Source organism: Amia ocellicauda, chromosome 3, assembly GCF_036373705.1.
Source record: "Amia ocellicauda isolate fAmiCal2 chromosome 3, fAmiCal2.hap1, whole genome shotgun sequence".
Taxonomy (NCBI): domain Eukaryota; kingdom Metazoa; phylum Chordata; class Actinopteri; order Amiiformes; family Amiidae; genus Amia; species Amia ocellicauda.
Window position 1 is genome coordinate 46,392,906 of NC_089852.1, and position 12,931 is coordinate 46,405,836.

A 12,931-nucleotide genomic window follows, 5' to 3' on the forward strand; every position below is an offset into this window, starting at 1 on the left:
AGAGATTACCACTAACCATGCGCTGCAGCTGCAACCAAATCAGTACTATGAAAATGGAAGGCAAATGTGGGCAATTAGCATTTATCTTGGTGCTGCACCTCTTCATTTTGTTCAATAATGAGGCACTCATTGTTTTAATTATTCAGCAGCTGCATGGCAACTTGCGATACATTTTCTCCTCCCACAGCCATCTGCAGACTGTTTGTCAGCCACAAAAGTCATGGCCTCGACAGCAAAATGGTCAGTCATCTAAGCATAACCAAAACAGCAGTTGTTAACACAGACCCCCAAAATCCAGATCAACTGAACCATCTCAGTTACACAAGAAAAAAAATAATAATATCATGGACAGAGTCACTAAAAATCTGATAAAATAAACTGCTGAAAGAAGTTTGGTATTCATAGTTAAAACAAATTATAGGCTACTTATTGCAAAAATGAACTGATCACAATGGACACAAAAAAGACAACATGTTACAACTATAGAACAGCTTATTTGTGTCATTACACAACCATATCAAGCTAAACCTATGATAATGGAAACTACAGACCTGGTTAATCTGACTGTGCACTTCCTGAGAACAAAAAATAATAATCTGTTTAATGCTTAAGAACCCTTGACCGAGATTCCTTTGAAAACATGTTTGTCTTTTTTTGGGACCTTGCTTCTCCTGTTTGGACGGCAAATTAAACCTATAGTTTCAATGACACAGTGGAATTACACAGAAACAGTTCAAAGAAAATGAAAATAGAAGGCTTACTTCAGCAACATAATCTTATTTGTTTTTTTCTCAGTAAAAAACATTTAAAACACTTGCAAATTAGGAAACAACCAACTGAATGTTAAAGGCTTATGATAATTTAAATGTAAAATAAAGCCTTCAAAATAAAGATGCTTAATTTTGAGTTGTTTGTTTTATTTTTTGAAGATGGTACTTCCTCTGTTTCCCCTCTGTGACTCTCTCATCCTCTCTCACATCTTTTTATGTCTCTCTGTCATGTCCTCCTGGATGCACTCACATCATCTTATGCTTAGCCTCTCCAAAACTGATATTTTTCTTCTTTCCCTCTTCTTACTCATCTCCCCTTTCAATCGTACTGGAAGCTACCATACTTTCTTCCACTAAGAATCTTTGAGTCACCCTTGACGCCACTCTGTCCAACTACTCAACTTGGCTGCTCGTCCAGACCCTGCTTCTGTCCCGCCTGGATTACTGCAACTTCCTCCTGGCCTGCCTGCATCAGCTACCTGCCCATTCCAGCTCATCCAGAACTCTGCAGCTCATCTGGCATTCTCTCAGCCCCACTTCGCACACCCTCCTCCTCTATTCACCGGCTCCTGATCCCAGCTTGGCTTGCTACCATTATCCTTGACCAGTCTGCACCCAGGTACCCACAGACTCTCCTTACACTCCCTCCAGACCTCTCCGGTCCTCCTGCTACAGAAGACTCACTGTAACCTCTCTCCGCTCCCCTTCCTCCAGAACCCACTCCTTTTCCACTCTCGTGCTTCTGGCAGAACATCCTTCCAACTGAGGTCAGGACCACACAGACCCTGACCACCTTCCAGCGATTACTCAAGACACCTCTGTTGAGACTGTACCAGTATTAATACAGCAGCCTAATCTCCTGGGCTGCTCAGCACTCTTGCTCTTAAACCTTTTTATTAAACTATGCTCCCTCGTGGTCCTGCTTACTTGCATTAGCAGGTATGCTTATTATATTTTGTATTTAGGACTGTTTTTTTCTACTGCAGTTTGTAGTGATTTGAAAATGTTTCTTGTGAAAACTATAAATTGCCCTGGGTAAAAGGGTCTGCTAATAAATAAATTATATTATGAATGGACAGCTTGCTATCTGTCCTCACTTCTAATTCATTACAGTATAAAACAATTTTTTACCTGGACAAGGCATCCAAAATCATTAAATAAATGTATAAAAACTGCTGTAGCGTCCGTATACCTATAGGGTTCAATATTACATTATATATTCTCTAAAGTAAAATCTCAATGCAGTCCAACCCAACCCAGTTCATGCATTGTATACAATTGTTTTTTGTGTCAAGGTCACCATGACCACCAGTACAACAGCTTACAGCAAGTATTTATGGAATTTATAGTGAGGGCCCATACATCAACCCACACAGAGACTAACAAAGCTGGGAGTGTAACACGGTGGTTCAACGAGTGGCATATTGACAAATCATTCCCTCCTCAGAATCCTAATCTGAACCCCATAAAATAAAATGGGATTAACTATGAAGAAGCCAGAAAGAGGACAAGATGTCCTTCTTGCACTACAAAGTGTGCTGCTAGAGGGAATGGCATTATTGCTCTGGACTGTTCTTTACAGGTTTGCATCAGTCATTGCAGTTATATACGTGCTCTTTCCAAACAAACACTCCAGATTTAATTGTATGTATTTACCGACATATATTATTGTGTTTGATGTCTCTGAACCAAGTAGTCTTGGGAGAGTGGGAGTCATTTGAAAACATTTTCAATATGCGCACCATGGGTAATCAGAATGCTCCACAGGTATGTTTGGAAATGCTCCATTACTGCAGCCAGAGTTTCTATATTGATGCTGTTCACAGCTTTTAAAATGTCTTGCTTCAGTCCTTGAACTGTATGTGGACTGTTTCTGTTAACAGTATGCTTAAGAAACCCCCATAAGAAGTCACATGGTTCAGATCTGAAGAGTACAGTGGTCAGGACCAGTCATACTTGAACCGTGAAGGAGATCAACAAGGGCTATACACAACACACAAGCACATCTATATTATATATTATTTTGAAATATATACACACACACACATTACTTAATGTTCATTTTGGTTGTCTACATAAAGAAAAGCTTTAAGGCGTATTGGACCTATCCGTACAGTTAATCTCCCACAAGATTTACAGATGAACTCCAAAGGGCAAGATCCCAGTGTTAACGTACTCAAGTAATCCTTTATCGACATGCCCCTGAACATCAGGGGCAATCTTACAATCTAACCATATCAGAATACAGAATACAGAGTGTGCGGTGGGGGAGGTTAACAAAAAAGAGATAGTGTGATCTTATAGTAGGTCTACCACCCATTTCTAAGCCTCTCTGGACAGCTTCCCTTGAGATTGTTGCTATTGTTGGATATTGTTGTCTGCACTATGCAATATCAAATTAGTTTCCCAGCTCTCTTATTTTAAGCTTCAGAGTGTCTTTTCTTGAATTACTAGTTTCTAATTTATTTCCTGCAGCAGCATAAAAATATCTCTTCTCCCTGCTGCCCTAGCCATATCAGGCCATCCATGCTGTTTGCACAAAAGAGTTGGGTATGCAGGGACTGGTGCTATACTATTTATTTCTCATTATTTTGGATAGACGTTTAAATAACATGTTAGTTCCCACTGGAAACCGCAAACAAACGCCAAGGTTTCCCAGCATTCAGAGTTGGAGACCGTTGAAAGCTGATGTAACGCGGTTTGACACTCTACTCCCTGTGGGGCAAGGCAGTATTTATTGTGGGTGCTACCATTCAAAGGACACTTAAAATCCTGTTTGACTCCAACATGATTCTTAATAAAAAGACAAAGCAGCAATGTTCTGTACAAAAACAGCTTTGTGCAGTAAAGCAAAGCACAGGCAACCACAATTTACACGATTCAGAAGTTACAGTCCCAGTGATAAGGATCCAGCACTCTGATAAGGAAAATTACATCAAATTGACCAAGATACGGCAGCCTGAAATAAAAAAACATTTGTGCTTTGGATTTTATCTTCCCTATGGAAGCAGTTTTGATTTATTCATAGCCAATATTTAAAAAAAGTACAGGCCTATTTCAATTTATAGTGTCTGAAAATATATGAAAATGAAATTAACTGAGAACCTTAATTCTTTCTGTTGTCATGTTAATCAATAATTAATCTAGCTTAACGATACACAATTTCAGACTTCCTGTCTATTACCGTACCTAGAAGACTACTGGGAACATGGCTGTGAAGATCATTGTAATTTTTATTTTGTTGTTGTTGTTTTTTTCCAAATATTTTTTACTTGCATCTTTTGTCAAGTAGACTTCAGTTGGCACCTCTCCCAGAACATACAATTAAGTACACAAATGTGAACCTAACATCAAAATTTAAGAAAAGTGCTTTGTTTTTGTATGATCTACAAAGAATATGCACCAAAAAAAGAAAAGAAGTGTGAGGTCCCCCCTTCAAATTTCTCGACGTGTTAATAAATTGTTTTCACACTTACAAAAAAATACATTGCACTACAGCATTAATATCATAAAGTAGGCTAGATCAATTAAAAAGGCTTTCAATGTTGTCAAATAATATAAGAACACCAAGGTTTGAATATTTGTCAAGAAATCCGCTTCCAATTTTTTTTTTAAAAAGTCATAATTTGACTCCTTTAACATACAAGTCTTCTGGTAATTTCCCTCTATTCATGCGTAATTTTGTACTTTAACCACAGCATCAGATACAATGAGGTACCCTGCATGTTACTAATGATTCATTCACACTGTAGCCTAACCTTTATCAGTGTAGATTTTAGAATACATAAAAAGTGTGTGTAACTTCGGTTTAATATTGGCGGTTTCATGTTCACCAACAATAAAAATTATTTAGCTAATCAATGATATACCAAAACATTTGGTTTGCAGTCCACCTCATTTTCATTACTTAAATAAAAAATGGCCAATGGTATTTGTTGCTCAAAAATAAAAGCTACAATATAAACTTGACCTCAAAACTCATTGCAGTCTCCTTTAACTTTGCCATTTCACTTCTATAGCAAAATTAAACTGCAACTGGATTTTCCCCAGACCCAAGCTGGTTTGTAACCAAACATTTATATTAATGAAACAACCTGAAGGAAATATGAGAATGCAATAAGCTATCTAGCCAGCCTATCCCCAAAGGAGAGGATGAAAGAAAAAGCAGTGCTGGGGGATTGCTAACGAAACTAAACATGTCATTAAATGCTCAACTAAAACTGGCTTAATTTTAAACTAAAATCATGTAGAGACCACACAGGGAGTCTGCCAGTTGGGCTGGACTGCTAGAACTGGAGACCAGCCCACTTTAGCTACACTATGCCACTGTTTCTATTGAGTAAACTCAACAATCAGGGTCGGTTTTTGCCTTCATCTTCAACATCTGAGCGTTTGCTGTTGTTGTTATTATTGGATTATAAATCAGAATTCCTGCGTTTTGCTTGTTTGGTTAATACAGTCTTTTTTGTAGGTCTAATTATTGTCCCTGGTTATGGAATAACTGCAACAAATGTTCTCTCACCACCACAAACCTGAAATGACCTTGAGGAACTGATTATCTTTCCAGAGAAAGCAGCCAGTCAGCTAAGTCTTTTTGCTACAGCAACCAGCAACGCACTGTTGTTTTTTCCGTGCAAACTGGAAGAAATTGAAGAATGTATGCGCAAACTGCACCGAGGTTGCCAGTCATGGCTGCTTCACTCAAACCAAAACCGGCACTAATCAGGTTATTTCAACACTGCTGAATGTATGCCTCCTGGCCAAAATCAGCACGTTATGGCCTGATCATAAACCTACCATCTGCAAGTTGCAAGACTCAGACCTGCACTTCACTCCGCAGTGCATGCTTTTTAAGTTCTGCAATGATTTCCACAAACTGTTTAGCTAACTTTAGGGTCTTAAGTCTCTTGGCTGTGGGTAGCACCGATTCAGGTGGGCTTTGTTTCCATTTGAAAACCTGTGGTGAAGGTTTGTGCCTCTTTGAGTTTAAAAATCCCTCCCTCAATCGTGCAGATTTGCTGAAGGAAGATACTCTTAGCAATAGCTGAATGGCGCCCCTGATGATTCCCAATGAACAAATCCTACATTGGTACAACATTTAGGGAATAACACTAATGTTAAAATGATACAGCTGAATGAGTAGAGCTCGAGGAGACTTGGTTTTTCTCGTTTATATTCTAGCCTTGCGGGACAGATATAGGGAATTTTAAAATAACTGTCATTTGACACAAAATCACATAACCAACACCCACTGGCTTTTTGTGTAGAAATTATAATATATCAAAAAAGTTTTTCAAACGAGTTTCTGGAAGTAAGGAATGGAGACAAATATTAAATATGGAGAATGGAGGTAAATATTTAAAATATTACCATTTAACTCGCTAGTGCAGCCTGGCACAATTGTGTAGCTCATAGCAAACACCTCTAGCACAACATGGAAATAAACGTATTTATGAAATGTACATGTATTTTACATACATTTACTATAGCCTCATTGTTATCAGAAAAAAATGTCTGCCCTGTTTATGTGAAAATGGACAATGAAGTGAAACCTCATAAGTTCTCAAAAACAAGAAATGTGTTGGTTATGTTGAGTCAGTTATCTATAGGCTATATTTCACTAGTAATGCAGAGTAAATGTTGTCATTATAATGTCACTGATGGGTCAGTTAAATACAGTACAACACAAAAAGAAAACTGAGAAAATACAACAGCTTTAAAATAAAAATCACTTTGTGGAGCAGTCACTGCAGTTTATGGTATATTTTATGGCTCTTGTTTTCTGTGTAGTGGCTCTGCCCATAAGATTTATCATTTGGCTGGCAACTAACAAATGCAATGAATTTTAGTGACAAGTATTGCCCCCTTTCTTTTTTTCTTTTTTTTTAGCCATCAGACTGTACTGCAGCCATTAAGGGGAACCGACTGTAACCACCCTGAAGCCAGAGCTATACAGACACTATCATCAGTGCTCGAGAAAGACATGCTGATACACACAAGGGCCTCTGGGAGAGGCCACTCACAAATGGACTGTGGGGGAAGGTGATGTGAACTTTCTTCCTTTCAACCTTCTATTCGTTTAAAACCCAGAGGAACATTATCTGTGATCAATCGCCAGGTTCTTAATTCCATATTCATAAAATGTTGAATGCCATGCTAAGATTTTATCCAAATGCAAAGGTCATACAAAGCTAGAATGTGCCACATAAATCTTTCAGCATCTTAACACGGACAGTTAAAAACTGAGTTGAAATGTTTCTCTTTGGTTTTGTGATAAAAAGAAATGACTGATGAATTTAACAATTTTAAAATGTCAGAAAATTTCTCAGCAAACACTGTCCATTCCCCCAGAGCTCAGAACCATCTCTGTTTTACTTCCTCAAACACTGATTTGGTGCTAAAGCTTGGAAAATTCCACAGTCAAGTCAAAAGGGGATCTTATATAATAATGATATAAACATCATTAATTTCAAAGTCATCACTATACTCTAGTAATAAAGTTGCATAATGTGTGTTACATTGCTAGAGAATCTACTCGCCCCTGTGTGTCTTAAGGCACAGACGAAAGGGCTCAAATCAAGCTTGAACCATGAATGGCACGAGCACTAGTGCACTGAAGCATTGCATTTTACAGGCCAGCAAAGCCAGCCCAAGGATAACACAGGCATTAGGAGATGGAGCTGCCCTTTCCACTCCAGGCTATAACTGACAGGCAACCAGGGAGAACTGGGGAATTCTCTAGCTATCCAATTTAGGATTTAAGAAGAAAAAAATATATAAGTAAATTGCTGGAAAATAGTGAAATCATGTTTAACTAACTTGGCATGTTTTAAATTGTCCCTAAATGGTCCCTATTCGGACATCCTTAAAGACTCGCATGCAGATTTTTCACAGCTGCTTTTAATAAGAATGTGTATCACTATAATTGTTTATTAGCTTTACCTTTACCAAAATATGGGCTACGTATTTCAAGAAACCTCTTGGTGCAGGTTTATTTAATGGCTGAGGTCTCTATAATTGCTGGTGAATTATTCTCAGCTTTGTTAATAGGATCCAAGATTATAGTATAAAGCGGCAGACAAAATGTACCCAACTCAGCTTGCTTCTGTACTTAACATTCTGCACCGTGACGGCACAGTCCATTCAATTTTTAAAAGAAACAGGCCTACCTTTGCTTCCGTTTATTACTTGGAGTTTTTCCATTCTAGCGGAATAATATCTCAATATTAAAGTCATGGACAAAAGCTGACAAGGCAATAAAATACAAGTCACATTCATATTGAACAGAAGAAAAACACCTTACACAGTTCTGTTGTTGGAGCGCTCTAGTTTGTACTGCCAGCTTTCGGCATACAGAATCTGGCTTCACATCTTTTCAGGGATTCTTGTAATTTTGTTCTTTATGAAGATCCATTTTTTAAGGTCAAATCAATGAACTTAAAGTGGGATTAAGCCACAACATAAATTAATTCTGGAGAGGTAAACTGAGGCCATAAAAAAGGCCTGCAAAATTCACTCAATCTAAATTGAGTGTCAGATAAAAAAGAAAGCGGGGGGACACACACACAGACTCATCACAAATAAAGAGAGGGTCAGTGAGGTCAGGCACCAGGGGAAACCAAGTCTGCTCCTCATTAATAAGTCAACAGAAATCCCTTCTTAGTCTCATAGATTGCATCGGGAATTTTGCGCCTCTCAGATTATTCTGACAAACTCATAGCATGTAGGTTCACACCCCCAGAGGGAACAACATTAGTGCATGGAGGAGCTCTGGGAATTGCAGAAAGAGGAGGGACACACACACACACACACACACTGAAGTTCCCACATCAATACACCACTCTGATTATCTTACCATACCTGAGACAATTATACATCTGATTTCAGCAGAAGTAAAAAGCAATTAGTAACCACAATGATAAAAAGCCCTTTTCACATTTTATTTTATGTCATTACATTTTATTGAATGTATTTTTGCAAGGGAGCACAAATGCTGGCACTTGCCCTCAAGGCAATGGCCCCGTGCATGCCGTTTGAGAAGGAGACACATCTGTGAGCAAAGCTGAGCTCCAGCTAACTGAAATGCTCTCGACCCTTGAATTAACAGATGGCATCAGAAACCATTGCTTTCATCCAGTGCCTGACGCTATATGCCTGTTTTTCAGGTTTAGCATATGTCAGGGGTCCAAGGACCATGTACACTTCTAAAGCAAAGCCTCCAGACATTAATCACTGGCTTTTTCAGTGCTACACTGGGAATCCCAGAGGCAGTATCACAGCATTGTTTGCAGTAGACAACATCCACGTCTGATAAGCAACTCCAGAACTCTGGCCACTTTATTTCTGCATGTTAGTAACAAGGATGGTTTCAGGTGTAACACACACAAAAAGGGTGCTTCCAATTTTCCATGGCTGACATCTTTTCCAGACTCCCAATACCAGATCTATTGTCAATTTGTGTTCTCCCCATTACACCAAAATTCAGCTAAGGAAAGGTAAGGGTGCTTGAGTCATGTCTTCATCTCAGGGTGAGATACGTTCTAATTTAAGAGGCAGGAAATGCTTGGAAGTCTGGAAGAGCAGAAGCTATACAGATTACAATCAAAGTCCAGGCAGTCACATCAGCTGTATGTATGAATTACCTCTTAAGTTATTTAATATTTGATGATGGGTTCTTTAATGTACCAGGAATACACACAATTATGTTGTAAACTAGAATTGTTGCAGATCAAGGATCTTGTTTTCAATAAAGAGATGGGAGGGACTAAAGTTTGTTCCATTAGCCCTGCAAAGAGTATGTGGACAGGGAACTGGGTGAGGCCTTCATCGCAAACATTGGATTGTGGTCTCTTTCCAAAGGGTGATTCACTCATTAATTGAAGAAAAAAACATGTATCCAAGGCATTCACTCAAACCTTACTATAATGTCCCTAGTCAGAAAATCAGTTATTTGTGATCACACTGTACAATCTTAGTCTGTATTGCCTAAATAAATAAATAGGCTATTTGGGTATAATGCCACCACCAATAAATTAATGAGTCTAGAGAGTATGCCCTAGAACTCATGTTGTCAGAGATATTTACCGTTGAAGAGCTTTTACTACAGTCACTGCTTACCTCTAATGCATGTGTATTGTACAGCTAGAAGTTCCATAAAGTAAAATCTTAAACTAGGGCTGTGCGATATGACGATATATATCGTATGATGATAGAAAAACGTCTATCGTTTAATATTATGCTATATCGTTTATATCGATGGTGTCGCAAATTGCAATCTTTACGGCAGTATTTTTCGTCATTAGGACGCTTTGCGTCTCCCCGGTTCTTCCACACGTGTCGGATGCGGCAAGAAATGAGCATCAGAAACACAGAGACATGAGGAGAGTGAACTGACACAATAACCAGCACAACCAAGAGATACTTTAATGCGCAAGCGCACACGGGCCGCCCCGCTCTCGTCGCCGGGCTGAACTAAATCTGATAGCACCCCCCACCCCGGCTAATTTAGATTATCATTTGTATAAAATTAATAATAACGTTTGTTTGCATTTTAATGAATTGGAAAGCAATGCAAACACATGCAGAAAGTATCGTTTTCTTTTTATTAAGATGGTGAAGTGGTTCAACAGTTGTATTATTACTATTACTATAGCTATTTTGTATTAACATCGTGCTGTACTTGTAAGCAGAATCGAGACGCGACAGTCAGAGGAGAAATGTCTCTGTCCAGCAGATGTTAATGCGCCGCTATAAACCCGGCTGTGCTAAATCTACCTGAATCTGTATTTACTTGTGTTATTGTGGTTATGCGACAGTAAATCATACTGTGTATATGTATATATGTGCTCTGAGGAAGATAAGTCGAAAAGCGTAAGCATTATGATGTTCACTTTTTCTCTAATAAATAATTTTTGAGACATCGGTGAATATGGACTGTTTTTAGACGGGAGCTGCTGTCCTTCCTTGACCGGATAATTGTTCTATAAAATCCCTGGGATAAGGCACCCGCATTTAAGATTTATTAAAACTATTGTACCGCCAGCTATTTTAAAAATTATGTGTATATGTGTGTGTATATACATATATAGCTCATATATATCCCATAACAACACACGTAATAGTAATCACACAACACTTGCACTGTAATGTGTTGCATTCTGCATATTTACCATGACAGCCTGCTTTTTTTTTTTTTTTTGCTTATTGAAGGATTAACGAAATACTTTTGTGGCTTGATTGGATAAAAATAAGAAATATCGATATATATATATATATCGTGTATCGCCCAAACTTCTAAAGGTATTGAGATATTATTTTTATGTCATATCGCCCAGCCCTATCTTAAACTAATGAATCCAATTTCAAGTCTGAAATCCCAGTAAGAATAAATACTGATCCAGTGTTTATGAGTGCCATAACACTAAACATTTTACAATCGCCGCGAGACAAGCTGAAACGACACTGTTTCATTAATTCCGAAAATATATTCCACGTACTTCTAAGGATGAAATACGACTTTGTTGGTAAATGAGCTTCATTTTCAATCAAGTAAACCTCCAGTGGTTAAATATACAAGTCTGCTTCGCTTTTGTTCCCAGACTCCCCGTGGTGCAATAACAACAGTGTTAGGCTAATGTTCACGGCACAACAAAAGGCATGGCAAATGTGGTCAAAGCAGCATGCACACACATACTGCTCACTGTATTAAAGAGCTTAGTCTTTTTCATTATTAGTATTGTCCTGTGTTCTCTTAATTTACATTTTTGTTTGTGAATTATAGGGTTACGAGCCCCTAGATTCACAGCCTTTTAAGGGAGGATTAAGGCAAAGAGCCATTGTAACTCCTTCACTCTGAGTTCAGTTCCTTTCATGGTTCTATATAAAGACGTGCATTTTCTATAAACTGTACAGACACTCTCTGCTCAGCACAGGGGGCCAATCCTCAGTGTGCCAGATGGGATCTGAAACCAACAGGGATTTAGTGCCTTGAAAACCAATATGGTTGGCTTCCCAAAAAATCACTCTAATCCTGGAACAAGACGTGTTAGGAAGGTTTACCAAAAAGACAATCCTTATAATTATATACCCTACTAATAATAATAATAATAATTTAAGTTTACCCTTTAATGTAAAGAGCACTACCATCTACTGAATTGCTTAGACTCTGAGTTAAACACCCAGCCTGGGTTTAGGCAGACATAACAAGGAATGTGGTGTTTACTATAGGCTAGACCAAATCAAAACTTTGACCTACGGACAGATTGCAAAGTCCAAATCTGTACCTTATCGCAGTTTGCTTTACTGTTAGAAGCTGCTTGATAGTATTTATAAATCAAAACGCGATAGGGTACAACTTCTTAATTTGCGATTCGCAGATGGGTCAAAGTTTTGTCCTTGAATATTAAGAGGTAAAAATAGAGGAATGAACAGTAGTAGGCATAGGCACAGTCTTATTATTATTATTGTGCTTACAAGTGCAATTTTTTTTTTAAATAGATCTAGTTTTTTAAATAATGTTTATTCGGTTAACTAAGGACTTCACCATAAATCATAGAAACCGTCCCAGGTAATTAAGAAAACATTCAAAGTTGAGTCATTTTTAAGTTTTGCTATTTTAGTTCCACACTTTGGATTAGGGAGATGTCCATATAGAGCAAATACACAAACATTAATCTTAACACCACAGAAATGAACAATTGTAACAATTAAGTCATACCCTGACGTTTCTATCCCAACATTTGCAAGTTCTTTAAGCTGCGGTATACCAACAATTCTACTACCAAAGAGCACACAACACAGGGACCTCGTTACTACTGAAAATATTATATACGATTTAAATCATCCTAAGCCTGTGAAGTGATGAAAGCTGTGAATCCTAGTTACCCGGCTCAAAAACCTTGAATTGAGCCCTCATTTGTAGTTTCTAATATGTAGGCTACCTTACCATCTAATGTAATAAAATATGCAAAAGTGTGTAACATCATTGCTAACCAATCATCAGTATTATGCAAAAAAACCCTATGGTTAGAGAGAAATCACTGAGATACTATTCTTAATTAAATGGTATTAATGGCAAAGATTATTTGCTTAAAGCTCATTACAATGCTCAAAGATTGTTAACTTCACCTTTCTGCAAGCCTATATATATATATATATATATA

At 38.0% G+C, this 12,931-nt stretch overlaps 1 protein-coding gene across 2 annotated transcripts in view; it reads right to left on the reverse strand.

The window, feature by feature from the left end:
- The window catches only part of ubl3a (ubiquitin-like 3a), a 32,611-nt gene that overhangs the window by 13,105 nt on the left and 6,575 nt on the right, over positions 1-12,931 (reverse strand). The gene's annotated exons all lie outside the window — the stretch shown is intronic.